At 31.4% G+C, this 20,930-nt stretch overlaps 1 protein-coding gene across 9 annotated transcripts in view; it reads right to left on the bottom strand.

Annotated features, from left to right (window-relative positions):
• LOC131847321 (kazrin) overlaps window positions 1-20,004 on the bottom strand; it is a 102,386-nt gene extending 82,382 nt beyond the window's left edge. For 8 of the 9 annotated variants that reach the window (XM_059196873.1, XM_059196876.1, XM_059196875.1 and 5 more), the window contains exon 1: window positions 19,132-19,324. The gene's annotated coding sequence lies outside the window, so the exon portion shown is untranslated. Of the gene's footprint in view, window positions 1-19,131; window positions 19,325-19,931 lie in introns of those variants that run through there. The other variant, XM_059196874.1, reaches the window with a different exon arrangement.
• Between the last annotated feature and the right edge of the window lie 926 nt (window positions 20,005-20,930).

Genomic DNA, 20,930 nt, shown 5'->3' with positions numbered 1-20,930 from the left:
AACGAAAATTGAAGCTCTCTCTCTCAAATTTCCTGTATTACTTCAAACCGACGCGAGTAGTCAAGAAAATTGAGTGACAATTTATTATTTGGTGCTGCTCCTAATTATTTTGTTTGCAAGAAGAAAATACAACTTCATACATCGTAGTATGCAGAAATATATGTATGTAAATCATGGCGCAAGAAAAGTTCGAAGTACTTTTAGAGCACAAATATGTCAGTAAGAAGTTACTGCTATTGTCAAAGTTTCTGTAAAACGCCTAAAGTTGCATAGTTATAAATAGTTAAGAAGCGTTTATGACACAGGGGGTATTTTGCGAAACTTGTTTTCACGTGGTAAATATTTGTATGAATCGTCTTAGTAGTTATAATCTAGATATATATAGTATGTAATAGGTATTATTTCTTGTAATAATAGTTCTTCATGACAACGTTATATTTTAGTTTTTTCAATCCATAGCTTCGTTCTGAGCGTTTGTGTATGGTAAACTGTCAAATGTAATTTCGAATCACAAAGTTGAGTATAACAAAAGTTAGAGGTAAAAGAAAAATTAGTTGTAACGAATCAGTACTTATAAATATTATAGGATAAAATGGTTATTGATTATTGGTTCCAGAGTGTTTATTGGTATTATAAATGCATATGTTTGTTTGTTACCTTTCCACGGCCCAAAGCCTCATAATATTTCAATGAAATTTAAGGACATAGGATATGTTTTAGCCAAATAACAAACTAAGTTAGGCATAACAGTTATCCACGGTGTCAGTAACTAAACAAATAAATACATGAGTGACAATTTATTGGTGTCAGAAAGTCATCGGGCAACGAGTGTAGCGGGAGGCCCGCCGCGCCGGCCGGAATTACGGAACAAAGCCATTCAACCAATTGTATGTGGCATTGTCGAGCAAATTGTATCTGATAGCCCGCATCTTGTAGTTAAAGTCAGATTTCATTTTGTCGTCTGCTTTCTTGCACTACCTATATTCTATTATGGCGATAATCAATTTACTGTCCGAGCCACATTTTGTATATTAATATGGCACTGCTGAACAAATTCATGCGATAAAAACGTTAATTTTCATTTAAATTAATATATTTAGACATCGTCTGTTAAACTATTTTTTTAAACTGATATCATAGTATTTTTTTATTGGGGGTTTTAGTCCATTATCTATGCAGGTCACAGGGTTAAGACCTGTTAACACTGCGATCTGCATAGAGGTATTGTGCTCGCCCTTTAAAAACACCCAGGCATGTACTTCATAACACCTGTCCTGGTCATGGATGTAGCATTTTCATCAGAAGAAGCACCAGATTAATAGATATTCCAACTCTACAAAAAAAGTTAGTATTTCTAATTTAAAACTGTATTAGATAGTATAAAACTGTATTATATAGTAAGATAGTAGAATCCAAATATTAGACAGTTACTTCATTTAACAATTAGTTGAATAAACCCAAGGTATATTTTGAACTCTGCGACCCCATGTAGAGCGGAGTTCACGATTGTTCTGTAATTGCGTGTAGGTACGTACATACCTATTCATACAAATTTAGCCGTAGGGTACTGTTATTCTATTCTGTTTTCATTTGTTATGTTTATTTGTATTTTTCTTGCCGCACATTTATTAATATTTACGTACCGATTTAAATTCGTGCCCAAGCACATTTATAATTTACTAGAGACCCGTCCCGACTTCACTCAGATCCGTTACAAATCTTTTAATTTCTCGGCTTGTTCTATAGTATAACATGCCATGCCACATTATGTCTAGTGCTAGAAACTTCAATATTCGTTCCGTAATTTGAAAGATATAAGCGAACAGACAGCGGCGTCAACTTCATTTTATACTATGTAAAGATTTGACAATACAAGCTACGATAAGTAAAAATTATGCCGAAAGAAATAGATTACAATATCTTAAATTGAGGAATCCAAGTAGGTCTAGTAAAAAAGTACCTAATAAAAACTCTGTTTCCTATACAAATGAAGCAAACTTAAAATGTCATATACTCAAAAATCATTTCCGTGACCACAACGCGCCGGACAGAGTTGAAATGTTCTAGATTAACGACGGTGGACCACTGTTCACGTGTTCAATTGAACACAAATTAAAAACATATAGATATATTACAGTAGTTCAATAAAATGAATGATATGAATACCAACAATAAAGTAATAGTTAAATTTCAATAATATACAGTTATTGAAATTTAAATAATTACTATTATCAATTAAAATCCAACTACCTCATCCAATCTTTTCTATACAAATGAAGGAAATGTAAAATGTGATAGTCCAAAATCATGTTCAGTGGTGACCACAACGCGGCGGACATAGCGTTGAAATGTCCTAGATTAACGATGCCGGAACCGCTGTCCACGTCAACGCTGCTCTGAGTTCTTGTTAGTTTGACCACACGGGAAATGAATATAGGATTTGTATACCTATATAGATAGACAGAAACTATGTAAACTGTGAAGTATGTCTGCTTAGATTTCAATACAGTGAAATTAAAATAAGAACTTCAAACAAGCGAGCATGAAGTTTTAATTCAATTAATATATTTAAAAAATGTATTCGAGCATGTTATGATAACATAATCATTTGTAACAAGTACTTTTGCTCTATAGGTATAGATATATGGCTGGAGTTTGAATCGATGTGATGATGGAAACCGCAAGGTATGAACAGAACAACAAAAATACGCTATATAGGTGAAGGACCGAGTTAAAGAGATATTAGTAATTTGAGTTAGATATTAGTAATCTTTTCTTCTGTGGGGAGATAAGATTCTAGATTGCCAATTGAATTGCCATGTGAATGCAAATTAGGAAAATCCCACAAGACAGAGCGACGAACCCAAAAACTGCACGTGCCCAGTCGATGTATGTAGGTGATTTAGAAGTTCGTATAACGAATGGATAATACTCTCGCTAGAGATTTTATATCATAGTTAAACTTTAACAGAGAGAATTTTCACAGAACATAAAAAACGGTTCTAAAATAATAATATAAAGAAATTGTGTACTCACTTCTCTAAAAACTTTTAGTTTCTAAAAACATTTAGTTAAGTATAGGTAGTAGTAGATACGAAATATAAACAAATCAGAAGAAAATAATTTTCGATTGTTAAATACACAACAAACGATACTTTAAGTTGCAATACCTTAAAAGTGAGTAGATATCACAATTCGCCTGCAGATGAATCAGACTCCCCATTCCGACTACTTTGTACAGTCGTCTCCCTCTGATTCCATAAACGAATTAATTGCTTTAAATGCACGCCTCGGGGCTCGTGACAGTGTATATATTCAGAGATATGCCTTGTTATTTAGGTCCGCTGTCGACAACTGACCAGTTATTCGCAAAAATACTTTTCTGTGTTTCTGAACTGTGTAAGTTTAAAATTAATAATAAATAATCCTGAACAATTAACGCAGCGCCATCTAGTTTAATGATTAGCAGAGCTTCTGTTATGGATACTAGACAATTGATATGAATACTAAGATTTTTTTTAAGATTTTTATTAAATATATGCATAGGAAACACATACAAAAAATAATACATACAAACAATCATACCCATCAATATAAATGTTAGCACCGTACGAGTTATCAAACCCGCGATCAACGGAAGTAAATCGGTGTGCTAAACCATTAAACCACCGAGACCGTCAAATATAATCACTTAACTATTAATTTAGTACTTGCATGTGATAACATTTGTATTCTGGAAATATAAGTACAAACTGTAAATATAAAATATATCTTAGAAACATTTCCTTGTTCTCATTTGATATTTTTCCCGAAGTTTATAGGAGGAAATAGATATAGTATAGTGACCATCGGATGTTTAAATATTTTAGAACAATAATTTCGCCAGGGCTCGCAATTGTAACGGAGGGTTGCAAAGTAATATCGTATAGTAGCCAGGGGAGGAGCGAGGGGGCATCAATCGATACGCACCCCTGTTCTATACGAGGCCTAATGCACCCCAAACATGAGCATAGTTCACAAGTAAAAACAAGTGCATGGTAACACAAATACAAATATATGATTCATAAAACAAATTCCAAAATGCCACGTACATAACATAAGGTTTGTTTGTTTCTAGATATTCAAGAATAATATGGACTAGAAACTAGCATTTCCTCAAAACTCTTAATTGGAAACCTTTGCCAATCTAGATGTCTTATGATGATTTCTATATAGTACAGAAATATATGGTAGATAACTTGATATGGTAACTATGGTAGATTTTTTTTAACTAACGTTAAATTCAATTTATATCGGTTTAATAAAGTAATGAGTACGTGACCTCAAGTCAATACTATATAATATAAAAACTTATAATTACGATGGAGTGTGTCGGACATGCTTTCGTTGTATTTTTTACTTCTATTTCATCGCCCATTGTTAACAAGCATCAAACAAGAATAATTTAATTTAAGTAAAAATATTGAAGAATTTAAAATGCGAGATATAATGTAACGTAAGTCCTTGTTCCTGTAAAAAATATATTTATCTGAACTACCTCGGCACAATCGATTATTTAATAATTAAAATATCATTATTTAAAATTTAAATTAACTTAGCACTAAGTGCTTTCCGCGACTTCATCTGCTTTTTTACATAAAGGGTAGCCTATGTGCGCCCTCGGGGTACACTCTTCCGGTAACCATTCATCAGCCATTTTGCAGTGAAAAGATAACAAACAGACCGGACAAAAACACTTACGCGTTAATGAATGATATGAATAATATTAATATTACAAAAATACTTAAAAACATTGAGTCTCTTCGTAGAAAAGAATCTATTGAATTTTTGTAACTAATGGCTTCTAATTTTAGGTGCACTTTAAAAGTGTCTTACGAAGATGCTTCCCCAGGAAAAGCTTAAGCCTTAAATCTGTGATGTTCCATTAAAAGTAATCCTCCGTAATGTCTACCACTCGAAATGTAATTTTGGGCCCCAGGAACGCGTCTAGACGTGCAGGAAATCAATTTTCCGTTGATATTACCATTGACGCCGGTACTAGAGTTCAATTCAGGATTTTTGTTAGTTAATTCAAAGATGGCGTAGTTTTATAAAATATAATAATATTTTCAAGACAAGAGGAATTAGGATACAATATTCATATAATATTTTGTTAAGAATGGGTGAAATAAAAATGAAAAAAATTTTTTTTAAATCTCAAAGCATTTAAGTTTTGTCACCTGCTTAGTTTAAATGGCCTTGAATAGGTGATCTAAAAATATAGTCGCGGGTTTTATAGTTAATATTTCTTCTCTTATTGTTGTGTTATAAATATCATAATAAATAATAATAAAATTCAAAACCCTACGCAGGTACTGTTTAATAAGAATGTATAAGTAATGTTACGCGGATTCAAACAAAATAAAAAAACCAAGAATATCACATTTGAATAAAAATATGTTGTTATCTAATTCCACTAATAGTGTAGTGTACAAGTAGTAGTAATACTGTATTATAAGACTAATAATTTTCGGATTATAAAAAATGTTGATGACTCGAATCATAATTACATAGTTGCAAATGAAGTTTGTTCATAAATTGATTTTAGTTCTAATGAAGAGGGTTATAGTGGACAGTAAAGTTCCAAGTGAACGAACGAGGTTTAATTTGTAATATAAAGTTGAATACGGCGAAAGCCAGGTGCACGTACCCTCGTCATAATAATATGAAACTAACTTTTACGAGTGTTCCCTACAACGTTCTGTACGACGATGATTAATCGTATTACCGGGAAGTTTCCGCAGTTTTGGCACTTCCTTTTAAATGTCCGATTTGAAACATGTCCTTTCTACCCCTTTGTAAATTTTGTTCTTTGTCTACGTCTGGTAATGTTTTATATAATCTCACTAATATTAATTAAATGCAATTTGTGACTAAGCTTGGATATTTATTACTTAATCATGCTTAAGTTGTTGAACGGATTTTATTGTGGCAGATAAGTGTAGTCATAATTAAAACCAAAGATGCATCAAACTCCACTAATAATAATTTTACCTTTAAACTTTTACTTGCATAAAAAGATTATTTCTACAGTATTATGCCATTGATAAAATCGGAAAACTACCCATAGGTATTACTCTACTTTTAAAACATAAAATCCATAAATATATAATATTATTACTTAACTTTTAATAAATAAAACAACCGAAAATAGAAGTACCAAACGAAATCAAGGAAACCGTTTCGATTCAAATGGAATAATGTTTAATAACTGTACCACAGTAACTAAGATTGGCGTCACTCGACTCAGCGGAATACAATGCTTGTAAATGCTTCTAATAATACGGGTAATAACCAGAATGGATCATATTAAAAGAAAATAATGTCGCTCCACATAGAATGGGTGGCGTCGAGGAAAATGTTATAGCTAAAAGAGATTCGCAAGAGTTTAAATACTACCACAAACATCTTCAATGGTTTTATCAAGCTTATAAATTTTCTTAACAACTTAAATTTTGCTAAGGCCGTGAACACTTCAAAAGAAAAAGCAGAGGGAACATGAAGAATGTTTTAATAACTGCGTCGTTTAAAGTAATTTATTTTTTACGTTGCGTAAGAACTTGGACACTGTATTGGTGGCGTGGTTTGAATACTCGAAAAATATTTTTGATTATGAAATTGAAATACCACAATTAACGAAATTAATATCCATATGCTGAATCCAGATTACTATATATATACCTAGTTTAAAGCTATATATAGAGTTTAAGGGACTACCTAAATCTGGAAAGAGTCTATCTAAAACATAAATAATTCAATCAGTAATTTTCATATTCACGTGTATATTCATGTATTCATATGTTGCATATACAATTTTCTTTACAGTGTATGTTTTGGAGGTTCGATAATGAAACCGTCGTTACTATATTTTTAATAATCTTCAAATCCTTAAAAAAAAACTTGATCAAATAAAAACTATCTTAGTCTTATTTTTTAGTTGCATGATTTGATGAAACGGTTTTAATATACTCGTAGTATGTAAATCTTATTTAATTATGGACGCAAGCTGCCGTTGGCGGTGCATCGGGGACATCTACGATGCAACAATGTTTTATTTCGCATTCAGGCTTTGGGGAACGCTTTTAAAAGGCTTGTTTAATATTTACTCACTGGCGATGCAGATTGTATTGTATTCCATTTGAAACTAAACTAGAAAAAGTATTAAGTAAGAGTACTGTCGAAGCATCGAACTGTTTTCATAAAGTAAATAAGCTATAGTCGTTTGTATAAAGAAAAAACTTAAATATTTGAGTGCGTTATGAAAAACAAGCAGAAATGATAATGATATACACCGTTATGTCCTTAAGAAGTACTTTTTAAAGAAATAGTTATTATATATATATTTACATATTTTAGATATATATATATATTTATTATAATAATTAAATTTATATATACATACCAAATTTGAAGATTTGAGTAAAAGAAATTAAAGACATACCTATTAAACAATAATAGGTATGTCAATTAAACATACCTACATACCATATTAAATACAGAAGCTGCATAGCAATTAAATAAATAGTAGGTTAGTATACATGAGATATGCAAAAGAAAAATTGAAACCGCACATTCTTTTATTCTAAGATAATGATACCTAGTGGATGTATTAAATGATTAGACTATGTGCTTTTGCAATAGCATATGCTGGTGGTCACTCTATTCTCCCAAATTTGAATTAAAAAATGAATCTGTATTATTGTAAGCATGTATAACATTTATTTGAAAAGAATACGAGCTGAGCTTCTTGTCAGTTCTTCTCATCTCGAAATCATTCCGAACTGACGGTAGATTTGACATATCATAAGAGTCTGTAATAGATCTACATGAATAAGGATATTTTGAATTTGAAAAAAATGCGATGAATCAAAGTAGCGTGGCGTATTCATTAAATATTTATGAAATAAAAAGGAAAACTTAAATTTGTACACATGTTTTTTGTCAACAACAGCAAAATTAGTGTGCTACAGCACTAACTTTTTACGGCTTAAGTGTCTCAAAACAGGGATCTCAAAACCCGCCATTGGTGATCCCTGTTTCTTATTAGTAATATATTTTTTAACAGTAAATTGTATTTGTAATATAGAGAACTAGTTGTGAATGAGATGCTTGGATGTGTACATAAATGTCATTTATTTCGTGATATTCAAACAACAGCAATAAAGAAAACATCAATACGAAAACATCTATTATCATATTAATAAATTTAATAATGAAGTTGAATAATAGTTACAACAATAATAATTTCTTCCTTTGGAGTTTTGTTCTACTAGGCAATTTTTACATAAAACTTTAACAGTCAAAGTGACAGTTGCGGTACGTTTCATTATATTTTGAAATAAAAATAGAGATTCGAACGATTTTTTATCAAGATTTGTACATTTTTACGCAAAAAAATGAACAATAAAGTATTTAGGTTATGAATTTAAATTAGTTGCTCTTAGCATATTATGAAATATAATATTTTCCTGAATGTAAACAACAAAAAATGACTGTAGCAAATGTAGAAGTACTGTACTCAGGGCCGCAGGGCTCTACGGCCGCATATTAATATTAATGATAATATTATTCTTTTTTTAGCCTTTATTATCCCATGACGCTCGTTTTAAGTAGGCACTGTTTACATATTACCCTCTTAAGTTTGTATGTGTTTTTCATTCATTATTATGAACTGAACTAGAAAAAACTTCCATATACAACAATATGCAATATTTGAGTGAAAATTAATTGTACTGTCAGGGCATCCATATTAATTCTATTATTGTGATAAATATGAGAAGAATACAACTTATAGAAATTGGTACTGTATCAATCAAACCGTTCAAGTTCTCGGATATTCTTTGTATATATCTCTATCATTTATTCATATAGCATGTTACAATACTGTAATTATAGAAACAATTTACATAACAGCATTGTATATGTAACATCATGTTCTGTCTGTGATACAATTGCAATATTGAATTACTAAATATTTTTACATCGTACATTTACATTTGATGTAAGTATATAATTAATTCAAAGTGCTCATAGGCGCAAGTAACCCGTTACCAACGAATATTTCCTGAACAAATAGTCTTGTATACCTAACGTCAAAGCCTTGCCGTGTGGTATACGAGTATATAGGGTCATGTACGAGCGAATGTTAGCCGGACTACGGTTTTCGATTTAGGTTTACCTGTGTAAACTGAATGCTGCTCTCTAAACTTTGCACGGAAATAACCTGCCCGGTTTTAATCTCACTTTATGCTGATATGGTGTGGTAAACCAGTTATAATGTACGTAAAAATGAGCATTATCTCATTACTAGCGATAACTTTTGTGATAGTCTAGTGATGGAGTAACACTATATGTCTTATTTTAGTTAGATAGATAATTACTTTTATTTCCAACATTAAAAGACCTACACAAGAAAAAAATAACACAAGCTTGGTAAAAGGAGCTGCCTCAGCTTTTGTTGATATAAGAACAACCTCAGTGAGCTGTACCTAAATGTTATTTAAGGGTGAAAATAATATAAAGGACCTAAACCGAAAATCGGACTGAATAAAATTCGTATATCGGTAGTTCTCGTGAGGCATCTAACGTAAACATTCTTGTTAACAGAATTACAAAGGCTACGTTAAATCCATTCGTAACCCACGTACACGAATGCGAGTGTATGTTCTCATACACCAAGTAGTATTGGATTTCGCCCAAAGCAAAGACGAGCTTGCAATAGGCTTGTGGAATCACGCAAGATTACTGCACAACTGCCGAATAACGGAGGGATAAATCGGTAAATTAGTCTAATAAAAATACATAATTTTTCTCATTAAAACTTTACATCCAAAGACATAAAGTATGATATATATGTAGTACAACATAGAATATGACTAATGTTAATGTTAACTAATTACACTTATAGTTTTATATATGTTATGTACAATGACAAACAAAATATACTTAACATATTTTATATAAATATGGGTATAATAGAGAATGTCGAAAGTGGACAGTAAATAACTCTCAATAATAATTATTAATGCAAATATTTTTTAATTATTAATGTGAATAAATATAATTTAAGTTCAGAAAAATATCCACTGCGTAAGTACTTTTAAATATTAAATTAGATTTTCGCTTGGCTACTTCCAAACTGTTAAAGAATTAGTAAAACCTAAATTAGTAAGCGTAACGAATTTATAACTATATCCAAAAAAATAACTTATAATTTAAAATACATATATTAAAAATGGAGGGATGTTTGTATTGAATTGTACGTTTGAAAGATCTCAAATTTGTTTCCAGTAATTTATAAACGTGATTTGTTAAATATAGAAAAATCATAGCTGACTGACATTATCAACGCTCTAAACTAAGTTGACATTTCTGTATTTATATAAACCTAAAAAAGGTTTTCACAGGAAAAGGAGGCGAGGTTATCAGCTAGTGTAACAATATGTCTCGTCTATCGTAACTATCAACAGCTATATTTACTATCTCCGTCTCTTGCCGGCAATAAACTATAAAGTATCTCATTTAAACCCTCAGGTAACTGTTACTGCTTTGTTATAACATCTCGCGTAGTGAGTACCTGACTTAATACTGATTTAGAAGGCACCAAAGCGAGGCAGGTCCCTTTATTTGCTGGAGCCCTGCGTGTCACCCCACGTTGGCGCACCCTTGCTCTGTAGGGTAAGATAAATTGAAGTCATTGGATATGGTAATGCATTGCCTTTCGCCGTACAATATTGTGTTATTCTATACACGTACGGCAACTTTTCAAATGTAAGTCTTATTGCGCTGGATATAAAATGTAATATCGGTGCGATAGATAGAAACCATTACTTCGAACGGAGTTGACCGCGCAATAAATACGAGTAGTTGCTATCGATATTTTTATTACTTTCGTTTCAAATTATTACACATTTGTAAATTAATTTGTGTACGGTCTTGTATATGTTGTAGAGTCTTGTGACCTACCTCTGAATATACTCGTATAGCCACAATACTACAATAACTTTTATTTCCATTTTTAATTGTAATTTATGACTTAAATAATCCCCGTATCAAAACAAAGATTCTCACATTCGGTTAATTCGTTAGGAGCTACGTCATCACTGACAGACACACAGACACGCTAACGTATATCATCCCACTTTGGGACAGGGATTAAAATAACCGTAATTTAATGTCATCAGGATTGGAATTTGTTTCTAATCAAGAGTAATAGAACGATCTTACTTGTGTGTCTATGAAAATATAGATAGTTCTAAAAAATAGCATTATTATTATATTATTACAAAGTGGGCAATTAAGCCTGATAATAAATACATTATTATTATTATTATTATTATTAGTATCCATTCAATGGACCATAGCAATAAACTAGCAACAAATATCTATCTCTTACTATCGATTGACAATCATGATGAAATTATTATTTATTTTATTCAATATATGTAATCATTTTAGTCGGTCATCCAATTACAGTTTTAAGATTAACCGGTGTAAATAATTGAACATACAGCACCAAATTAAATGACAAATCAAACAAAAACACATATCGAACAAAAAAAAAATATAAATGGCATAACAAAAATAAATAATAATAACTTTAGATGCCAGTCCATCTAAGGTAAGGATATGCCTTCATATACATGACCATAACATGACAATCATGACCTAACGTCGCAAACGGCGAGTTTATCAAAGTCTCTCAGATTAATTTTGACTACTTGATGTTTCCTTTACCTGAAAGTAATTCAATTTTAAATTGACATATTAAAATTTTTAGACTTAGATAGATTCGTACTCACGACCTCCGGGTCCAAGTCGGGGAAGCAAATAAGTAGGTTACAACGCTCTGGTAAGTTTTTAGTTGTTTAAACTACACATCATTTCTTAGATGGATCTATAAAGCATGTTACATTTTGCAATACCCTCTATTGCTTTCTAGAACCATACGTGGTTAAGTTTGTTTTTGACGTAAGCCAACGCATCGTATTTCATGGAGGTTTGACTCAAGTAAAGCATTTTCGGAATATGATCTGCAAGCTGACATACTATATAGCAAGGTTAAAATTGGAAATAAATCGAAAAGACCATATTTATTCGATGGTCCTTGTCTTTTGAGTAGTGTTATCGGAAATTTATTTACTCCATATTTTTATTTTTATTATATTTAATTCTCATGTTATTTTATTTCAATGATTTGCATTCGATTAGAGCACGTCGATTAATAGCCTGCTGGATCTGGAGTAGTACATATGTATATGTAGATAGTTATATACAATATAAATTTATACGAAATTAGAGACACGTAATGGCAATAAATAATTAGCTATATGTAACACAATATCTACCTACTCATTAATTTTGTACCAATTTACCGTACCTATAAGTAATCGGACTAAATTATAATTTAGCCAATATTTTGGTATAATTGTACGACTTAAATTGATATCTAGCCATCAAATATATACAAATGTAGGCCATAAAAATACAGCCATCCTATTCTAAATAATTGCACCAATCTTTTTAAATAAATTGAAAAAGCCAATAGCAATTATTTGTATACACCGACCGACATTTGTAATGAAAGACATCCATTAGATCTGTGATAAATAGGTAATGAAAATAAAATAAATGCTTCCGAACCTGTTACATGGAAGAGTACTTTCAAATTAGTTACAAACTTTAATGTGTATCTAATTTCGAAGCACTCAATAATTACTTATAATTGTATAATTACGTTAATAACTATCCATGCAGATTTTATTCTACAAAATATAAGCTTTGAAGTCGTATATTATATATAGATACTCAACATAGAAGTTAACTCTACCGGTGGTAAATTACGATGGTCACATGGCTTAAGATAAACATATAAATATCAGTAGCGAGGAATTAACAAACTCCTTTTAGAAGTTGTCTTTTACTAAATTGTTATTAACCGATCAATAACGCCAGATAGCGCTATTGATTATTTCCAATTGACTAATTTCCAATTACTAAAAACTATAAAACTATCATTGAATCCTTTTCTGTTCCAGATCCTTTGAAATCCCTTAGAAGCATACATGAACTACGTATGCTTCTAAAGGACTGATACTGCAAATGGAAATGCAATATCTTATCAAAGACCTTTCACATTATTATTAGAGCGAGCAGTTTTTTTATGAAATCGGAATGATTGTCGCTTATGTACATAAATAGCACTACAGATATCTGTAACGCAAGTGGTATCACATGAAATAGTGATCTCATGATTTCATGTTATTCCAGAGGACTAAATTGTCATGCCTCTTATCCGGTAATTTCAGTTACACGGAGTCAATCCCCATGGCAAACTTTGTTTTGTTACTATTATACTATATATAAGACTAGCTAGTAACGTGACTTTACCCGCAAACCCGGCATATAATGCCCTCGCAGCGTATTATATTCCGTTCCCTCTATTTTTAACCTTGGTCGTCACTGAAGTCTCAACCGGATATAAAAGTCAGGCGACCTCCATTTCACGCGATCTTACCATGGCCTGGGCTAAACGACTATCGCATTATTCTAAATATATAAAATATGCTTATCCGTTCGGGCGATAATATTTCATATTATAATAAAAAGTAATTCAATAAAGATACCAAATTTCATTGAAATCCGTTAAGACTTTAGTCGTAAAAACATAACAAATAAACAAATACATCGTATTCGTATTTATCATATTAGTATAGGAAGTATGGGTTTACCTCTATATTCAGTCTGTGCTTTATCACAATATTATAGAATGTATCTTATTAATACAAGTAACATACATGATGTATGTTACTTGTATCAATAAGATAAATCAGAGTACATATAAAAATGAAAGTATTGGCATGGTATAAGAAAGTCCTTACAATATATGCACTAGTATACACTTCTAATAATAACTTCCACACATCTCAAGCCAGTCATATAAATCTATGCATAAATGCTTCTTTTACTATTTTCGAATTCTTACTTCACATAATAACGTAATTCATGTACCTACTAATAGTAAGTGCACATAGTGATTTTGTATATTCGAAAAGCTTTCTAAATATATAAAATGACTTTCAAGCACAGAAACACGATTAGGATTTATCTGCGGTGCACTGAATCACAGGTGAATACAGAAATATGGGTCGACTGCATTTTATAGTCGTACAGGTAAATTTATTTATAATAAAACTTGGATCTGCCTTTAATTCAATCTTATAAGCTCTAATAGTTTGTTCAATTTATAAATATATATATACGAGTAAGTTTTATATTATATAATAGACTGCCATTCTTGCTTTGTCCGATTTTGTAATTGGTCTCATGTACGTTCTCTGTCTATGGAGAATTAATATTTATTTTATGATAGTATTCAATATTTTTTAAATGTAATTCGGAATAAAATGCAAAGAGTGGTAACAAAGCTGCTCTTTCAGAATAAAATAAGGTATAGATATATAAATTAATTTTATATCTGTGAAATAAACGTTTAATGATGTGGCAGACTATGGAAATGTGGTCATACGACAGGATATTACAAGTCTATCAAAAGTTACTCTCTCTTAGTTTTGAGCAATATGAACCTGGTGTAGATTTCGTTACCAAAAACATCTAATATTTCAAAATGATAGAGATATTACATGAAATATTCAAAACAATTTTATACGTTCTTTTTATTTCGTTACCCAGAGCAACAAGTCTTTTCGTGAATTGATATAAAATAAAGGTGAAAGGTTCCAAACAAAAAAGCATTTCGCGTTTAATATTCTAATGGCATTGTTTCCTCCGGGGCAAAGAAAACAATTATTGTGAACAATCCATTATAAGTATTAATATATCTTCACTCGTTCTGGGTTTATGAAAGTATTTTTGTTTGTGCTCTTGTTCAAACGTAGATGTTGGGATAAGTACAACATAACACCAGACCACAGATTTGAGAATACATATTAGATAAACCGACGAAAACATAACTTAACGGTTGTATTTTTTTTACAAATTTCTGTTATCTGTATACTGATCGCAGTGTAATTTTAATGCTGAGAATGGTTGAGATATGGCATTGAGGGTCATAAACTATATTAATTAAAAACAGTAGCTTAAAATGTAAAGTTTTCTCAACTGAAATAGCTAGCCGAACTGGAATTACGGTCTCACTGTCGGAAAGTGTTGAAAAATTAAGAATTTCGTAAAAAGGGCCCAAAATGAATAAATAACTCTGACTCATAATAGTTATTCATATAGGAAGCGAGAAAGATTAGGAAACTGCCGTTATAACTTAAGCTTTTGTAAACAATCTTTCATACAATTTTTTTGTCACACCTACTGAAACTGGGTTTACAACAAAACTCGTTACTTGTCTACTGCTGTCTAAAAGTTAAGATATACGTAGCTTATAATCGATCCCAGTCCTTATGTACATTGGTCTTTCTTTGAACCAATCTGTTGTCAAAAAATAACATATGGTCCGGCAGATAAATAGTCAGATTGATTCACTCAAGCATTTGTATTAGTAGATATTTAAACTTTGCAATCCAAATATGTATTATTTATATCTATTAGTAACATAAAGGTTGTTCATTCTCTAAGTATTATTAGTGAGCATTGCATGTTTACTTTGCGTTAAGAGTACCAACAGGGAGTTAAGCTTTGTGCTATTATTCGATACGTCCCAGTTACTATTCACCTTGAGGTATAAAACATGTCGGTAATGACTATTAATGGCTACTATAAACCTTCACTTAGAAGTTGTTCAACTTTTATTTAAATGGAAATAGTTTCTAAACCGCATGAATAGGAAAACAAGCTCTTTTAATATGAAAATAGATGGTGCGTACCCGTAACGTAGAAACTTTTAAGTCTCTCTCCTTTAGTTTGGCAATTACATCAGGATATGTGATAAATACCAAATAACAAGGTCACCATGAGATGCCCAAGTACCATACCAGTATGTATTAATATTTAGTGGACTCATCATCATTCAGAGGAGGATCATGCCTCCGTAACTTATAATTTCACTGCCATATCCCACCCTTCAGCCGAAACACAACTTTCAAGCAAGTCGGTGGCTATAATAACTAACTGATAGTATATCTGTTAGTCACATCTCGTTTCTATATTTTTTAATTCTGTGCGTACTTATGTACGTTATATTGTATGTAAACTATGTACTGAGTCTACTGTTATGCTACTATTAAAGGTATATTTGGATATTATGGCTTTACTATAAAACTAAAATGTTTCCAACAGGACAAGTCATGTCATAGCCTTGTTTTGGATGTAATGAAATGAACGGTACAAACATTAGATGCTTGTGATTGATGATCATTAATGACGTCGGCTGTGTCAAAATGTTGTACACATTTTTTCTGATTCCGACACTGAATTTTCCCTCTAAGCATTATATTGTTATTTCGTCCTGTGTTTTTTCTTGGTTACTTCAGTTTCTAATTTCACTATTTATGACTATGCTATTGCTATCTATGTACATATTGTATAAGTATATTATCCGAGTAATTCATATCGAATTCATAACACTACATGTGTTATTTATTAGCATTCATAACGTATCCTTGATGATAAATATAAAAATAAAGAAAATCAAACTCAGCAACTAACAAGTCTTTGTCTTTCATAATAATCTCAATATATCCATTCTATAATATATACGATATAGATTTTGATATAAAGAAACTAGAACTACATATTACTAAGAACCATGTAGTAAGAAAAGAAACAAGTTTTGATATAAAATAGCCTAATCAACCATCTCTCCGAGACAATAAAATTAGGCCTACGGCACGACATAAAGCACAAAGAATATATAAATAATATTGTACAAAAAAATAATTAGCCTTTTTGGGATTACAAACTTGAACTTATATACTTATGTTATTATATAGACATTTATTATATTTATATAACAAATACAAATAAAGGGACGATAAATATATGTTTATTGAGAAGAAAATTCAATAACAGTGGAAGTAAATTCAATTGAACTACAAATTATGACTTACAAAAATATAATATAAGAGAGTATACCTTGAAGAAATAGTAAGGGAACAAGGCCGCCATCTAAAATCGAATTGTGGCGCATGCAAATGTTCATTTTAGCATAAAGATAGGATCACAGCGGGCTCATTGACGGTTCAGTTCCTGGTATGGCCTCGTGATTGCCAGATAATGTTAATGATGCTTAGCTTTGTGGCGGAATTCAGTAGGTAGCATTGAAATGTTAATGGAAGATTAGGGACTTCAATGCAGAAGGACTCCTATCATATTGCATATTCGGCAACGTACCGTATGTTTAATTTTTACAAGAAATCAAAAAAACTAATTTATGTGAAAATATCAAAATACCAAATTTAAGACTCTTACAAAGGGTGCCACAACAATATCAAAATTAGGAAGATGGGGAGATGCAAAACATTTCACCGATTTATTCATTTTCTACGGAGATTATAAGAACCGGAAATCTCTTTTTATATTTCCGGAAATATTATATCAGAGAATTTAGATTCTCATAATGCATGATGTATATATAAGTTTAATTTTTTTTTTGTTTTATTTATTATTAGCTGTGTAATGAAGTAATTCTTTTTAATTCAATTCCCCAGCTTTAAAAATTAATCAGAAACTATAAAAAAATATAATTTTCCATACAAACTGGTTAGGCAAATCCGCAAGAGAAGATATGTTTAATTAATGCAATAAAATTAACTAACTACCCAAAAATCCCGATTAGCTAATTAGAATAAAACAACTAAAATTTTATTTAAATTTCCAACACATAATATAATCTATATACTATCCTCCATATAATCCAAAAACCTGACATGAAATCAATAAAGTTACTGACGCCCAAAACACTGTTTAAGTAATTAATCAAAACAAAATGAACGAGAAATTCTGTCAAGGAGGCTTATTTGCAAAACTTTGAAATCATAATGTCTTCATCGGATTTGATTGCTTATCCAATACCTAACCGTACTGGGAAACTTTCTTTTAGTGCTTCTAAAATGAAGCTTGTCGGTGAATATCTGGAAAATCTCGTAATAAAACATTTTTTATGTGCAATATATATTGCTATGCGCAATAAGGGTTTCTGTCCACGATCCCCTTCCACAAAGACCTCCTCTTAAGTACCACTTATATACTACTAGCCTATTTTCCGCATATTAGACTGCGTGGCCCTTTAATGTAAATAGACCAAATAATGAGCATACCTATTACCGAAATGAAAGCATCTACTACAAAGTTCCATAAATATCTTTTGCAGTTATATGGTATTAAAATCATTTCTTTTCCAAACCAGAAATCAATTTTCATTAAGCACTAACAGGATCACGAATAAAATAAAAATATGAGCATTTTGGTATAGTCTTTCCTTATATAACCATTATTTTCCAATGTGTATAATCACCAGTAAAAGTTTTAGTTTAGATGAAATTAACATTAAAGGCATGGCAACTTAGTACATTGGAGTGGCAATATATGAATAGTATCCCGGCATGATAACGTGTAATCCTTAGTGCTGTGTAAGCAACGGTTACCGTAAGTACATGAGGTGGGTGCTCAACTTATTTGGCACTGTAATTACATAAAAAAAGTACAGAGTACTCTATAACAAAGACTATACCAAAACTACGGTCACATAGAAGCAGTTCATATATTGTTCAAACAAAAAGCAGTTAACTATTCAAAATCATTCAGATTTAATGTTTAACGGCGGAACCAGGCAGGTTTTAGCAAAATTTGTTGCGGTAACATTTTCAATTCATGAAGCTCCTAACCCAAGGTAGCACCTCATCTTATAAATTATTCGTCATCACTTCAAATACCATTCCTTTGTCGCGTATCGTTTTATAAAAGCAAAAAATACATTTCTAACATTGTATTGCTGAGAGTAACTTAAAACTATTGCTAAGTGTATCAAATAATAAACTGTAGAGGTAGGAGAACAAACAATGCGAATAGTGTAAACATCGCTGGAACAGACTCCACACATCTGCTTGATCAATAAAACGTGTCCTTGACATTAGATTTTGTTAGTATCTAATAGTGTTATATATTTTTATAATATGCACCCACCTTACTCCAATAGTGTTGTTGCTATTCACATACGCTATGTCACAGATTACGCGTACACACTGAACAAATTAAGGTATCGTACACAGTCACAGATATTTCGGAAGGTCGCGACGCGCCGTAGCGGCGTAGTTACGCTACGTACTGTAGAGTGGCGTAGTGGTGTAGAGTGGCGTAGATCGCGATCGTAGCTATACGCGCGGTCTAGTCGACTGGTCGCCCCGCTGCCGACGCGAACACGGATTGCCGTGCACAGTCCATCTTTGCGATACAGATAAAACATGTATATTTTTTATTAACTTAATATACATTTTAATTTTGTACAACATTATATCAATCATGACATCCGTAGATAAATAGTTTGTTCTTTAAAATAATATTTAGATTACATAAAAATACATTTATGATTTATATATTTTATTATAGCTTGTACTGTAATAAAGTAATAGTTGGAAACTGTATAAATGAAAATTTTATTTATATAGAAGAAATAATTTGAACAATCCTTTCTCAATTTATACTTGCTATATTATTTAATATAACAAATACAATATTCTGTTCTAAGACAATTTAAAATATTACAGATATAAAATATAAAATTATTGTAATAACATATTTTAATCGCAAAGTTTAATAAAACAATGTTATATATACGACGCGTATTGATTGATTCGATTTCAGCATAATTGTAAACGTCAAACAACACCTTCATGTAAAACGCAAAATATCTGTATTCTATGCTTGCTCTACGCAACAAGGAGTCTGGTATTGCGCTTGCGCGCGGTGACGTCAGCATATCTCACCCCGCTTACCGCTCGCCGCCCACGCGTCGTGCGCTCGCTTACGCCGTCCGTCTCAGCCACGCCATCCACTCCATCCGGCTCGCCACAAATCATCCCAGCTGGAATTATTGAACCGTTTATAATTTAATTATATCTTGATTGAGATTAACATATTATAAATTACTACATTTTACGAGGAATTTAGTGTTAAGACGTTACAATCTCACATAGTAATATATTTGTTACGTCTAAACGTACGTCTCTATGTAAGGCCGATACAAAATCCAAATGATGTATTACTTCATAGCTACATTGTTCTGATTACACAGATTACAATAATCGTTAGATTTTTTAATCTAATCAAGAGTCACATAGAATGTATAGATGAACTTGCTTCCCACATATTCCTACACATAAAATTAATCATATAATTGTGTGTTTTCCAACCAGAATTCCACAATAATATCTTTAAATAAATGTAATAAAACTAATTAGTGGTACTACTAAGTCATATATTCTAAAAGTTCTATAACTTTTTGGTTAGAAATATAATGGAAAGTTCGTAGTATTAAGGACCAAGTTATTATTTAATTTCATCTTCTTATTAGTATACTTGGAGAGAATTAATTATATTTTTGATAAGTTTCATTTACCAGGTATTGGCAAAATACACCACCTTCATATACGTAATATTAAAAAAAAACAGTAGGTACATGCTCAGGACCAGGTATTGCTGTTGTCCTAATCCTAAAAAGGGTAGACAGAAGTGCCTGTCTACTGTTATGATGTGGATATATATGAGTATGTAAATAAAAATATATTGTCCAACCATGCATCCGTTTACTTCATTAGTGCGAAGTTGGAGTATGTAGTTAGTGAAATCAAAATATTGCCATATAACACATACTTTTACATGTATAAGATATAAACGTTGATATTTACACCTACACTTATCTGAAAGGCACCAACTCGACAGAACTGTTACAAGTGGCGACACTTGACATAATTCCTAACATAATG

Source organism: Achroia grisella, unplaced genomic scaffold (genome assembly GCF_030625045.1).
Source record: "Achroia grisella isolate CSIRO2021 unplaced genomic scaffold, CSIRO_AGI_Agris_v1 utg5201, whole genome shotgun sequence".
Lineage (NCBI taxonomy): Eukaryota > Metazoa > Arthropoda > Insecta > Lepidoptera > Pyralidae > Achroia > Achroia grisella.
Note: the sequence above shows the minus strand (reverse complement) of the source record. Positions and strands in the feature narration are given on the sequence as shown.